The sequence below is a fragment of the Sturnira hondurensis genome, unplaced genomic scaffold (genome assembly GCF_014824575.4).
Source record: "Sturnira hondurensis isolate 20B ecotype Veracruz unplaced genomic scaffold, ASM1482457v3 Scaffold0012012, whole genome shotgun sequence".
NCBI classification, from domain to species: domain Eukaryota; kingdom Metazoa; phylum Chordata; class Mammalia; order Chiroptera; family Phyllostomidae; genus Sturnira; species Sturnira hondurensis.
The window spans coordinates 1768480-1779941 of NW_028084643.1; positions in this window are offsets into that span (position 1 = coordinate 1768480).

Genomic DNA, 11462 nt, shown 5'->3' on the forward strand with positions numbered 1-11462 from the left:
TTCTGGTCCACTCCAGTGATTTGAGTCCCACTTTCCTTCCCATCGCTATTGGTTCCTTGTGCATTTTCCTTTATTTCACTCAGCATAGCCTTCATTTTTCCATCTAATTTGGGACCAAATTCAACCAATTCTGCGAGCATCCTGATCACCAGTGTTTTGAACTGTGCATCTGATAGGTTGGCTATCTCTTGGTCGCTTAAAAGTATTGGCTCTGGGGCTTTGATCTATTCCTCTGTTTGGGCCTTTTGGGGGGGGGGGTCTGGTTGTGCCTGTTATGTAGTGAGGGGTGGAGCCTTAGGTGTTCACCAGGGAGGGGCAACTCAGTTACTGGGTTATGACACTGTATGTGGGGGTGGGGTCAGAATGGGAACAATGGCGCCTGCTCTGCTCTCTCTTGGATTTCAGTCCCTTCTGACACTTCCCACAAGCAAATTGGGCCCTTCTGGTACTGGTTCCCAGCTGGGTGGGCCCATGTATGTTTTAGGACCCTGTGGGTCTCTCCAACGAACTCTTCTATGTGCCTGGGAGTCTCTGCTGACACCTTAACCCCCACAAGTGTTTTCAATTGGAGCCTTTAGGCTTTATTTCCTGGCGCTGGGGCCCTGGGTTGCACGGTCTGTCTAGCTGCCTGTTTTTGCCTGGGACCACCTTGGGTGCTTCCCTGGGTCTGCTTGTTGCCTCCCCATGCCTGGGGTCTGCTAGCCACCACCTCACGCCTGGGGTTTGCCAACTGCCTCCTGCTTGCCCTGTCTGCCAGCCACCACTTTTTCTTGCTGCAACCTCTCTCCACCAGCTGCTGACTTTGCCCCCCTTACCGGTCTGGATAAATGGTTGTTGGACTTCTGTATAGTTCAATTTTCTGTCAGTTCTGGTTGTTTTTTTTGTTTCTAAATTTTTGTTGTCCTTAATTTCGGTTGTGCAAGGAGGCACAGTGTGTCTACCTATGCCTTCATCTTAGCCAGAATCCAGTCATCTATTGATGGACACTTGGGAAGCTTCCAAATTTTGGTGGCTGTAACTAATGCCGCAGTGAACATACGGGTTATATTCTTTCAAATTAGTGTTTTGGGTTCCTTCAGACATATTTCCAGAAGTGGAATTGCTGGGTCAAAAGAAAGATCCATTTTAATTTTTTCTAGTTGTCCGCATACAGCTTTCCACAGTGGCTGCACCAGTCTGTATTCCCACCAACAGTAAGAAAATGTTCCCCTTTCTCCACATCCTTTCCAGCACTTGTTGTTTGTTGATTTATTGGTGATAACCATCCTGACAGGTATGAGATGGTTATCTCATTGTGGTTTTTATTTGCATTTTTCTGATGACTAGTAATATTGAGTGTCTTTTCATATGTCTATTGGCCATCTGTAAGTCCTCTTTGGAGAAGTGTCTCTTCAGATCCTCTGCCCATCGTTTAATTGGATTGTTGGTTTTTTGCTGCTGAGTTTTTAAGTACTTTATAAATTTTGGATATTAATCCCTTTTCAGATGTATCAGTGAATATGTTCTGCTATTCTGTGGGTTGTCCTTTTATTTTGCTGATGATTTCATTTGCTGTGCAAAAACTTTTTGGTTTGATTAAGTCCCATTAGTTTATTTTTTCTGTTGTTTCCCTTGCTTGGGGAGATATATCTGATAATATATTGATAGGAACAATGTCCAAGATTTTATTGCCTATGTTTTCTTCTAGAATTTTTATGGCTTTGGGTCTAACATTTAGCTCTTTGACCCATTTTTAATTTATTTTTGTGTGTCATGTAAGAAGATGGACTAGTTTCATTTTTCTGCATTTATCTGTCCAATATCCTCAACACCATTTATTGAATAAACTGTCTTTAGCCCATTGTATATACTTTACTTGTTTCCTCTGTCAAATATTAATTGACTATAAAAGTGTGGGTTCATTTCTGGGCTCTCTATTCTGTTCCATTGATCTATGTGTCTGTTTTTATGATAGTACCATGATGTTTTGATTACTATGGCCTTATAGCATGATTTGACATTAGGTAGCATAATTCCTCCAACTTTGTGCTTCTTCCTCAAGATTGCTGTTGCTATGTGGGGCCTTTTGTGGTTCCATACAAATCTTTGAAATATTTGTTCTAGTTCTGTGAAATATGTCACTGTAATTTTCATAGGAATTGTGTTGAATCTACATATTGCTTTGGATAGTGTGGACATTTTGATGATGTTAATACTTCCAATCCATTAATGTGGTCTGTGCTTCCACTTATTTGTATTTTCTTCAGTTTCTTTCTTCAGTGTCTTATAATTTTCAAGCATAGGTCTTTTACATCCTTGCTTAGGTTTATTCCTAGGTATTTTATTATTATTGGAGCAATTGTGAACAGGATTGTTTTCTTATTTTCCCTTTCTGTTAGTTCATTATTGGCATATAAAAATGCAACTGATTCCTGAATATTAATTTTGTATCCTGCTACTTTGGGGATTTCATTTATCAGTTCTAGTAGTTTCGTGGTAGAATCTTTGGGGTTCTTTATCTGCTGTATCATGTTATCTCCAAATAAAGACAGTTTTACTACTTCCTTTCCTATTTGGATGCCTTTTATTTCTTCTTCTTGTTTGATTGCTGTGGCTAGGACTTCTAGTACTATGTTGAATAACAGAGAGGAAAGTGGACATCCCAGGGGTAAAAGGAGATGAAAGCATTCCCCTTAAGATCCCTGTCTTTTTCCCGATCTTAAGGGAAACAGTTGTAGTTTTTGCCCATTGAGTATGATGCTGGCGGTGGGATTATCATATATGGCCTTTATTATGTTTAGGTATGTTACCTCTATTCCCACTCTGCACAGAGTTTTTATCATAAGTGGATACTGGATTTTATCAATAGCTTTTTCTGCATCTATTGATATAGTCATGTGGTTTTCATTCTTCATTTTCTTTATGTGGTGAATCACATATATTGATTTATGAATATTGTACCAAACTTGCATTCCTGGAATAAGTCCCACTTGATAATAGTGTATAATCTTTTTGATGCATTTCTGTATTTGGTTTGCTAATATTTTGTTGAGGATTTTAGTATCAATGTTCAGTGATATTGGCCTATAATTTCCTTTCTTTGTAGTGTCTTTATCTTGTTTTGGAATTAGGATAATGCTGGCCTCGTACAATGAGTTTGGGAGCCTTCCTTCTTCTGAATTTTATGAAATAGTTCAAGAAGGAAAGGTGTTAGCTCTTAGAATATTTGGTAAAATTCTCCTGTGAAGCCACCTGGTCCAGGTCTTTGCTTCTTGGGAGTTTTTTTAATTACTGCTTCAATTTTGCGATGTGCAATTTGTCTACTCAGATTCTCTGATTCTTCCTGATTTATTTTTGAAAGGTTGTATATTTCTCAGAATTTACCTATTCCATTCAGGTTGTCCAGTTTGTTGGTGTATAATTGTTCACAATGTTTCTTACAATCTTTTGTATTTCTTGGTGTCATTTGTTATTTCTTGTCTTTCATTTCTAATTTTATTCATTTGGGTCCTTTGTCTTTTTCTTGATGAATCAGGTTAAATGTTTGTCAATCTCATTTATCTTTTCAAAAGAACCAGCTCTTGGATTCATTGATCTTTTATATCATTTTTTTAGATTCTATTTCATTTATTTCTGCTCTGGTCTTATTTCCTTCCTTCTACTCACTTTGGGCTTTGTTTGTTGTTCTTTTTCAAGTTCTTTTAAGTGTGAAGTTAGATTTTTTTATTTGAGCTTTCTCTCTCTCTCTTTTTTTGAGATATGTAATGCTATTATTTTACATTTTAGGATTGCTTTCCCAGTGTCCCACAGATTTTGGACTCTTGTATCCTCATTTTTATTTCTCTTAAGGTATCTTTTGATTTGTTCCTTGATCTTGTTGCCCCATTCATCATTTAATAACATGTTATTTTGGTTCCAAGTCTTCATGTGTTTTTCAGTGTTCTTCTTGTGATTGATTTCTAGTTTCATAGTATTGAAGATGGTCAGAGAAGATGCTTGATATAATTTCAATCTTCTTAAATTTATTGAAACCTGTTTTGTGACCTAGCATGTGATTTATCCTAGAAAACATTCCATGTGCACTTGAAAAGTATGTATATTCTGCTGCTTTGGGGTGAAATACTCTGAAGAAATCAATGAAATACATTTGATTAGTTTGTTGTTTAAAGCTGCTCTCTCCTTGTTGATTTTCTGCCTTGGAAAATGGATTCATTGAATTCAAAGGGGTGTTAAATACAGTCACACCCACTGTGACTGTATTTCTGTGGATCTCTCCTTTTATGTTCATCAAGATATGCTTTCCATATTTATGACCTCCTATGTTGAGTGTGTAAATGTTTACTAGTGTTATATTCTCTTGTTGGATTGTCCCCTTTATCATTATGTACTGTCCTTCTTTGTCTCTTACTTATAGCCTTGGATTTAAAGTCTATTTTATTGGATATAAGTACTGCAACCTGAGCTTTTTCCCCCATTTGCACAAAATACTGTTTTCCAACCCTTTATTTTTAGTCTATGTGTATCTTTTAATCTGAGATGGGTCTCTTGGAGGCAATATATATATATATTGTTTTCTTATCCATTTCACTACCCTGTACCTTTTGGTTGGAGCATTTAAGCCATTTACATTTGTGATTATTGATAGATATGTATGTAGTGCCATTTATTGCTAAGAGTGTTTTCCTCTTTCTTCTCCTTCTACTCTCTTTCTCCTTCTCCTTCTCCTAGCAAGTCCTTTAACAGCTGTTGCAGTACTGGTTTGGTGTTAACACACTTGTTTAGCTTTTTCTTGTCTTGGAAGCTCCTTATGCTTTCTTTGATTTTAAATGACAGACTTGCTGGGTAGAGTAGCCTTGATCATTGGCCCTTGCTTTTCATATCTTGAATATTTCATGCCACTCCCTTTTGGCCTGAAATATTTCTGATGAGTAATCAGATGAGTCTAATTGGTGCCCCCTTGTAGGTTACTACCTGTTTGTTTCTTGGGGCTTTTAGGAGTCTCTCCTTATCTTTAAACCTTGTCATTTTAATTATGATGTGTCTCTAAGTATAGGCCTCTTTGGGTCCAACTTGTTTAGGACTCTCTGAGCTTCCTGAGCTTGTGTGACATTTTTCATTCACCATTAGGGAAGTTTTGTTCATTATTTCTTCAAATATGTTCTCAATCCCTTGCTCACTCTTTTCTCCTTCTGGTATTCCCATGATGTGGATATTGTTACACTTCGTATTGTCCAACATGTTTCTTAAGCTCTCCTCATATTTTTAAATTCTATTTTCTTTTTGCTGTTCTGCGTGATTGTTTTTTTTTCCTACCATGTCATCCAAAACAGATTTGATCCTCTGCTCCTTCTAACCCATTCTTTATTCCTTCCAGTGTATTATTTATCTTATATTTCATTCTTTATTTCTGACTGATCCTTTTTTAGGGTTTTTATGTCTTTTTTCATGTTGTTGAGTATCCTTATAATCATTACTATAAACTGTCTGATAAAATGGCTTACTTCCTTTTTATTTAGTTCATCTGGAAAATTGTCTTGTTCTTTTTTTTGAGCTATTTCTTTGTCTTCCCATTTTGGCTCCTTCTTTGTATTTTCTGCCTTAGATGTTAAACTAATCAGTTGCTAAATGAAATGGTTGTTAATCTAATCAATCTGTAATTGGCAATCAGGCTTAAGCACTACAGTGTGGGGCAGAGTACTTCTTGTGAGCAAGGCTATTGCTTCCCCTCAGGCTGATCACATTCAGAGAGGAGTGCTCTGCCTGAGAGAATGGCTCCTGCAGTATGCAGGATGACTCAGCACATGGGTCCTGGCAGTTGTTCCCTCAGTTCTCTGTCCAGAGCCACCAACCCCAGACTCTCCTCAAGCGTCTCTAGTCCACTCTGTCCTCCCTTTGCCAGCACCCAGGGTAAGTGGCTACAAATGATATTTTGTGCTTCAGCCCTTAAGTGGCTCCCTGCATCTCTAGCTGTCTCTTCCTTGCCAACAGAACCCCTGCTGCTTTTCACAACTGGGTGTTATTTGGGTTCCTTTCTGGCTCTAGTGCTGTAGGCTCAGGAACCCAACTTGGAATTGATCACACACTTCTTAGGGGTAACCCTATGGCCACTGAAGTATCCCTCCAGCACTTCAGCTACCATCCATGGAAGTCCAACCAGCCCTCTTGCATATCCTCTGCACTCACTACTAGCCACATTGTGGTGAAGTGGTTTCTTCTGTCTGTCCTTGGTTATAAGACTTCTCTTCAGCTAGTGTTCAGTTGGTTATTCAGGATGATTTCTCTACAACTTAGTTGTAATTCCAAATTGGTCCTGGGAGGTTAGGGTAGCTTCTTCTTTCTTACTTCTTGTCCACCTTGGATATTTTTTTTTGTTTTAAATAACTCTTTAGGACATAGATTCTTACCTTTTGGGTTAATCAGAAACTCCTCCGAGAATCTTAAGGTGGTTATGGACTCACTGCCCAGAAAAATGTACATACCTGCAAACTCTTGCTTAAAATGTTAGTGGTATCACTGGGATAACATCATGAATTGCCAAGATGGTTCCTAAAACCTCTTGCTTCAGAGTTTGGGAAAATTTAAAGCTGGAGACTAATGCTCTGTAAATTATTATTCATCCTATCAGAACTTCCCGAGCTCCTGTCTCATGGAAGGCACTGTGGTGAGAGCTGGGGCTATGTGAGATATATATGACACAAGAATCATCCTTGTGGAGCTCAGAGTGTAATGAGAGACAAACAACCCATAATAATAATGCATAGTAAGTTAAGTGGGATGCTAGGACTATAAGCACAGAAGCCTATGAGATCTGAATAGATGATAATGAATTCAACGTGCATTTAATAAACATGGTGTGCCAGGCAGTTAGGTATAAACTAGTGCACAAACATGGTTCTTGCCTTATGGAGGTTGACGTCTGTAATGCTTTAAGTCTGAAGTTGAGGGAGGGGCCTATAAAAACATGACACCTACCTAAGATGAATTCTGACTCATAAGTGCAAATTTATCCAGGTGAAGGGGTTATTTCAAGCAGTGAGTCACATGAATGTAGGCCAGTGATGAGAGCAAGGAGAGCTGGGAAACTGCAGGTAGTTCATCAGTGATCCCCAGACAGGTTCAATGGCAAGAGGAAAGAGTGGGGAGGTTCACTGGGGTCAGTCCCTAAAGCCCTGTGCTTCATGATGGAGTGCAGGTTTTATATTGTGTCAAAAGTTGTCACTGAGGATTTTTTTAAAGTATGTGAGTGAGGGTATCAAAGAGGAGATTACATTAGAAAGAACATTCTACCTTCTGTGGAGAAAATAGATTGGGCAGGAGGAATGTGGGCTATTGGTGGGCGAAATTATGGAAGCCAAAAGGGAGAAAGCTGTTGTGTTAATCTGGATTAGAAATGATGAGGTTTTAATAGTGGCAGTGGAAATGGAGTGAACAGATTTGAAAAACAGAATGAGTCCTCTGGATATTTCATCACAAGCACTTTTTCTCATGCCCTAGAATGACTTTCTCCTGAGGCAATACTCTTGCTATGAGGTAGACATGGGTTCAAGCTCATAAAATAATCCTGCTACTGATATGGCATCACCTAGAATCATGACTGTAGAATTATTGTGACTTAATAATCAGATGTTGGGAACTGTACATTCAGTTGCTTAATGATGACAATGACAAAATGATAACAGCCACAATTAAATTTTATTATCCACGTACTTGGTGCCAGTTACCCAAGCATTCTGCAGGTGTTAACCCACTTATTCTTCACACAACCTGATTTAAGTTCTATTCTTATTTCTATTTAATAAATGAAGATATTGAGGCAGTAAAGAGAGAGTGAATACCTTGTCCAAGGTGACACAGCTGAGAAGTGATCAGGAATTTGAGTGTTGGAAGTCTGTCTCCAGGACCCATGCTCCTATCAACTCTACTGTGTATGTATATATATACACATATATATACACAGCCACATATATATATATGGTAACAGAAATATGTTCCCACTCCATAAAGTTACTATAAGCATCAATATGGACTTTTTCGATTGGTTCTGAACATTCTGAACAATCACAGAAAAAAGTTTCTATGCTTCTCATGTTTCCAGAAATGTATTAGAAGAGGTACATGAAGCAAAATGCTGGGTGTGAATGTTTTTGCAGATTCAGGCTCCAAAGAATAGAAAAGCAAAAAAAAAACAATGGTGTTTTTAAACAATGAATGCGGTTTTCCTTTAGCCATAGGGTATTTTGAAACTTGACAAATCCATTCAGCTTTCAAAGCATTCCACATTCCCCACCCACAAGCAAATGCCAGAAGGTGCCTGTTTGAGCCAACTCAGAGCTCAGGAATGATTTTCTAAATACAGGATCAAATTTCTTAAATGTCCACACTCCAAAGATGGAAACCTGCCACTGTTCTAATTGGTCTGATGAAAACTGCTTAGCAATTTATCAAGCTATTAATTTAAAAAAAACTATCTCAGCAAGAGATGAGATAGTGAGGCACAAATGCAGAAACAGAAAATGGTAGGGTATTATTACTTAGAAAAGACTGAAAATGACTGCCTTAAAGTCCTTGAAATTTTAGAGCTAGGTTGTACATAAGCTCAATTTTAATAAATGACTTCCTGGGAGAAAGAAGTTCCTGATTACATAAAGAAAGCAATTTCCCTTAATTTTCAGGAACTGACTCTTTTTGGAGAGAATAAAGAAAATAATGCTAGTATGCTCATTGTATGTATTCAACTTTGGCCTTTGTGCCTGGCACCATGCTAGGCACTAAGACACAAAAGCGAAAAGGACGAGGATGCTGTTCTCAAGCCTAGCAGTGGAGATGGAAGCAGAGAGGCAAAGGCACCTTGTAATAGATGCAGCAAAAGAACGTAGTAGGAAGTGAGAGTGAGAAAGTGAAAAGTGAGGTTACAGGGCTGAACAGAAACTGTGTTGCAAGGATTTCAGATTTTATTTTGTACACGACACAGTGCCATTAAACAGACATGATGACTACATTTAATTTTATAAGGATCATGGTGCTATCCATGTGAAGAATGGGCTGTAAGGGGCAGGCATCAAAGGCAGGATGAGTTCCACTCTTAAAAATTATCCCACAGGAGCTTCCGGCCAAGATGGAGGTATAGGTAGAAACCCTTCGCTTTCTCGCGCAACCAAAAAGAGTATAACAACCAATCTAAAATCAATAAACAACCAGGAGTGCTGGAAAAATCAAACTGCACGGAACTCTGACAACCAAAGAATTAAAGAAATAGTCAACCAGACCATCCAGACTGGTAGGAGGGAAACAAGAGGACAAGAGAACCCATAGCAAGGCAGTAGACCAGACCGCCCAGCAAGCGGGGGTTAGCCCAGAGAATTGTCTGCAAGGCAGTGGACCGTGAGGGTGGCTCTGACCGAAAGGGAAATTGCAACTCAGAGTTGACTGTGGACTACAGGGAGTAGGGGTTGCAGTGCTGGGAGAGACTTCCAGTCTCACACAAGAGTTCATTGGGAAGTGGGGCTAGAGCCGAGCAGGCACATTGTGTTGTTCCCTCTCTGGCCCCTCGCCTACAGGCAGTGAGGCAGTGCTGCAAGAGGGTTGCCCTGCCCTGGTGAATACCTAAGGCCATGCCCCCGTACAACCTATCAGCTGTGCTGAGACAGAAATACGGCCCGAATGAAAGAACAGAGCAAAACTCCAGAAAGAGCTAAGTGATGAGGAGATAGCCAGCCTATCTGATGAAGAGTTTAAAGCCCTGATCATCAAAATGCTCACAGAACTGATTGAACTTGGTCGAAAAATGAAAAGAACAAATGAAAGCTACCTGAAGTGAAATAAAGCAAAATATTCAGGAAACCAACAGTAACAAGAAGGAAACCAGGACTCAGATCAACACTTTGGAAAAAAAGGAAGAAATAAACAGTCAATCAGAACAGAATGAAGAAACAAGAATTCAAAAAAAAGGAAGAGAAGCTTAGGAACCCCTGGGACAACTTTAAACATTCCAATATCTGAATTATAGGGGTTTTAGGAGAAGAACAAGAGCAAGAAACTGAAAACTTATTTGAACAAATAATGAAGGAAAACATCCCCAATCTGGTGAAGAATATACAGTTTCATGATGTCCAGGAAGCCCTTTGGGTCCAAAGAAGTTGGACCCAAAAAGGAAGAGACCAAGGCACATCATCATTAAGTTACCCACAATTAAAGATAAAGAGAGAATCTCAAAAGCAGCAAGAGGAAAGGAGACAGTTACCTACAAAGTAGTCCCCATAAGACTATCAGCTGATTTCTCAAAAATAGCCTTACAGGCAAGAAGGGGCTGGAAAGAAGTATTCCAAGTCCTGAAAGGCAAGAACGGACATCCAAGAGTGCTCTATCCAGAAAAGCTCTCATTTAGAATGGAAGGAGAGATAAAGTGCTCCCCAGATAAGGTCAAGTTAAAGGAGTTCATAATCACCCAGCCCTTATTATATGAAATGTTAAAGGGACTTATCTAAGAAATTGAAGATCAAAAATTATGAACAGTAAAATGACAACAAACCCACAACTATCAACAAATGAACCTAAACCCCCCCAAAACAATGAAAACAAATACTAAGCCAACAACTAGAATAGGAACAGAATCAGAGAAATGGACATCACATGGGGGGTTTTCAGTGGGGATGGGGAGGGGAAGTATAGGGGGAAAAGGTACAGGGAATAAGAAGCATAATTGGTAGGCATACAATAGATGGGGAGAGGTTAAGTATGGTATAGGAAATAGAGAAATCAGAGAACCTGTATGTACAACCCATGAACATGAACTAATGGGGGTGAATCTGGGGGGTTGGGGGTTCAGGGCAGAGAGGGGATAAAGGGAGAAAAAATTGGGAAAACTAATAGCATAATCAATATATACTTAAAAAAGTCATTCCACAGTACTGATTCCTTCTTTTTTGATCTCCAAGCCATTCCTCTTATCGCCCAACACACAATTTAGAAATTAATCTTTTAAAAGTGCTAGTTTCCAACTATTTTAGGTTTCCTTAGGTATTTATTAATTTCTAATTTAATTCCATGTGATCAGAGACTGTGTTCCTAAGTACAGAGACTGTATTCCACATGACTTGCATCCTTTTAGGTTTATTGAGACTTGTTTTATGGCTCAGAACATGGTCTGTCTTAGACCATGTTCTTGTGCTCTTGAATGTGTCATCTATTATAGTTAGGTACTGGTCTGTTCTACAAATGCCACATCAAGTTGGTTGAGTCTTATTCGAGTACTCTGTATCCCTATTTTGTGTTTTCTTGTTCTACATTGATGGAGTGATATTCAAATCTCTAAATATTAATTGTAGATTTGCCTATTTCTCCTTACAGCTCTATGTTTTTGCTGCATGTATTTTTGAAGATGACGTTAGGTGAACAAGCACTTAGGACTGTTATGGCTTCTTGCTGAACATCAGCAAGATGGCTGGCATTATAAAATTATCTTTATACATGGTAATAGTCTTTGC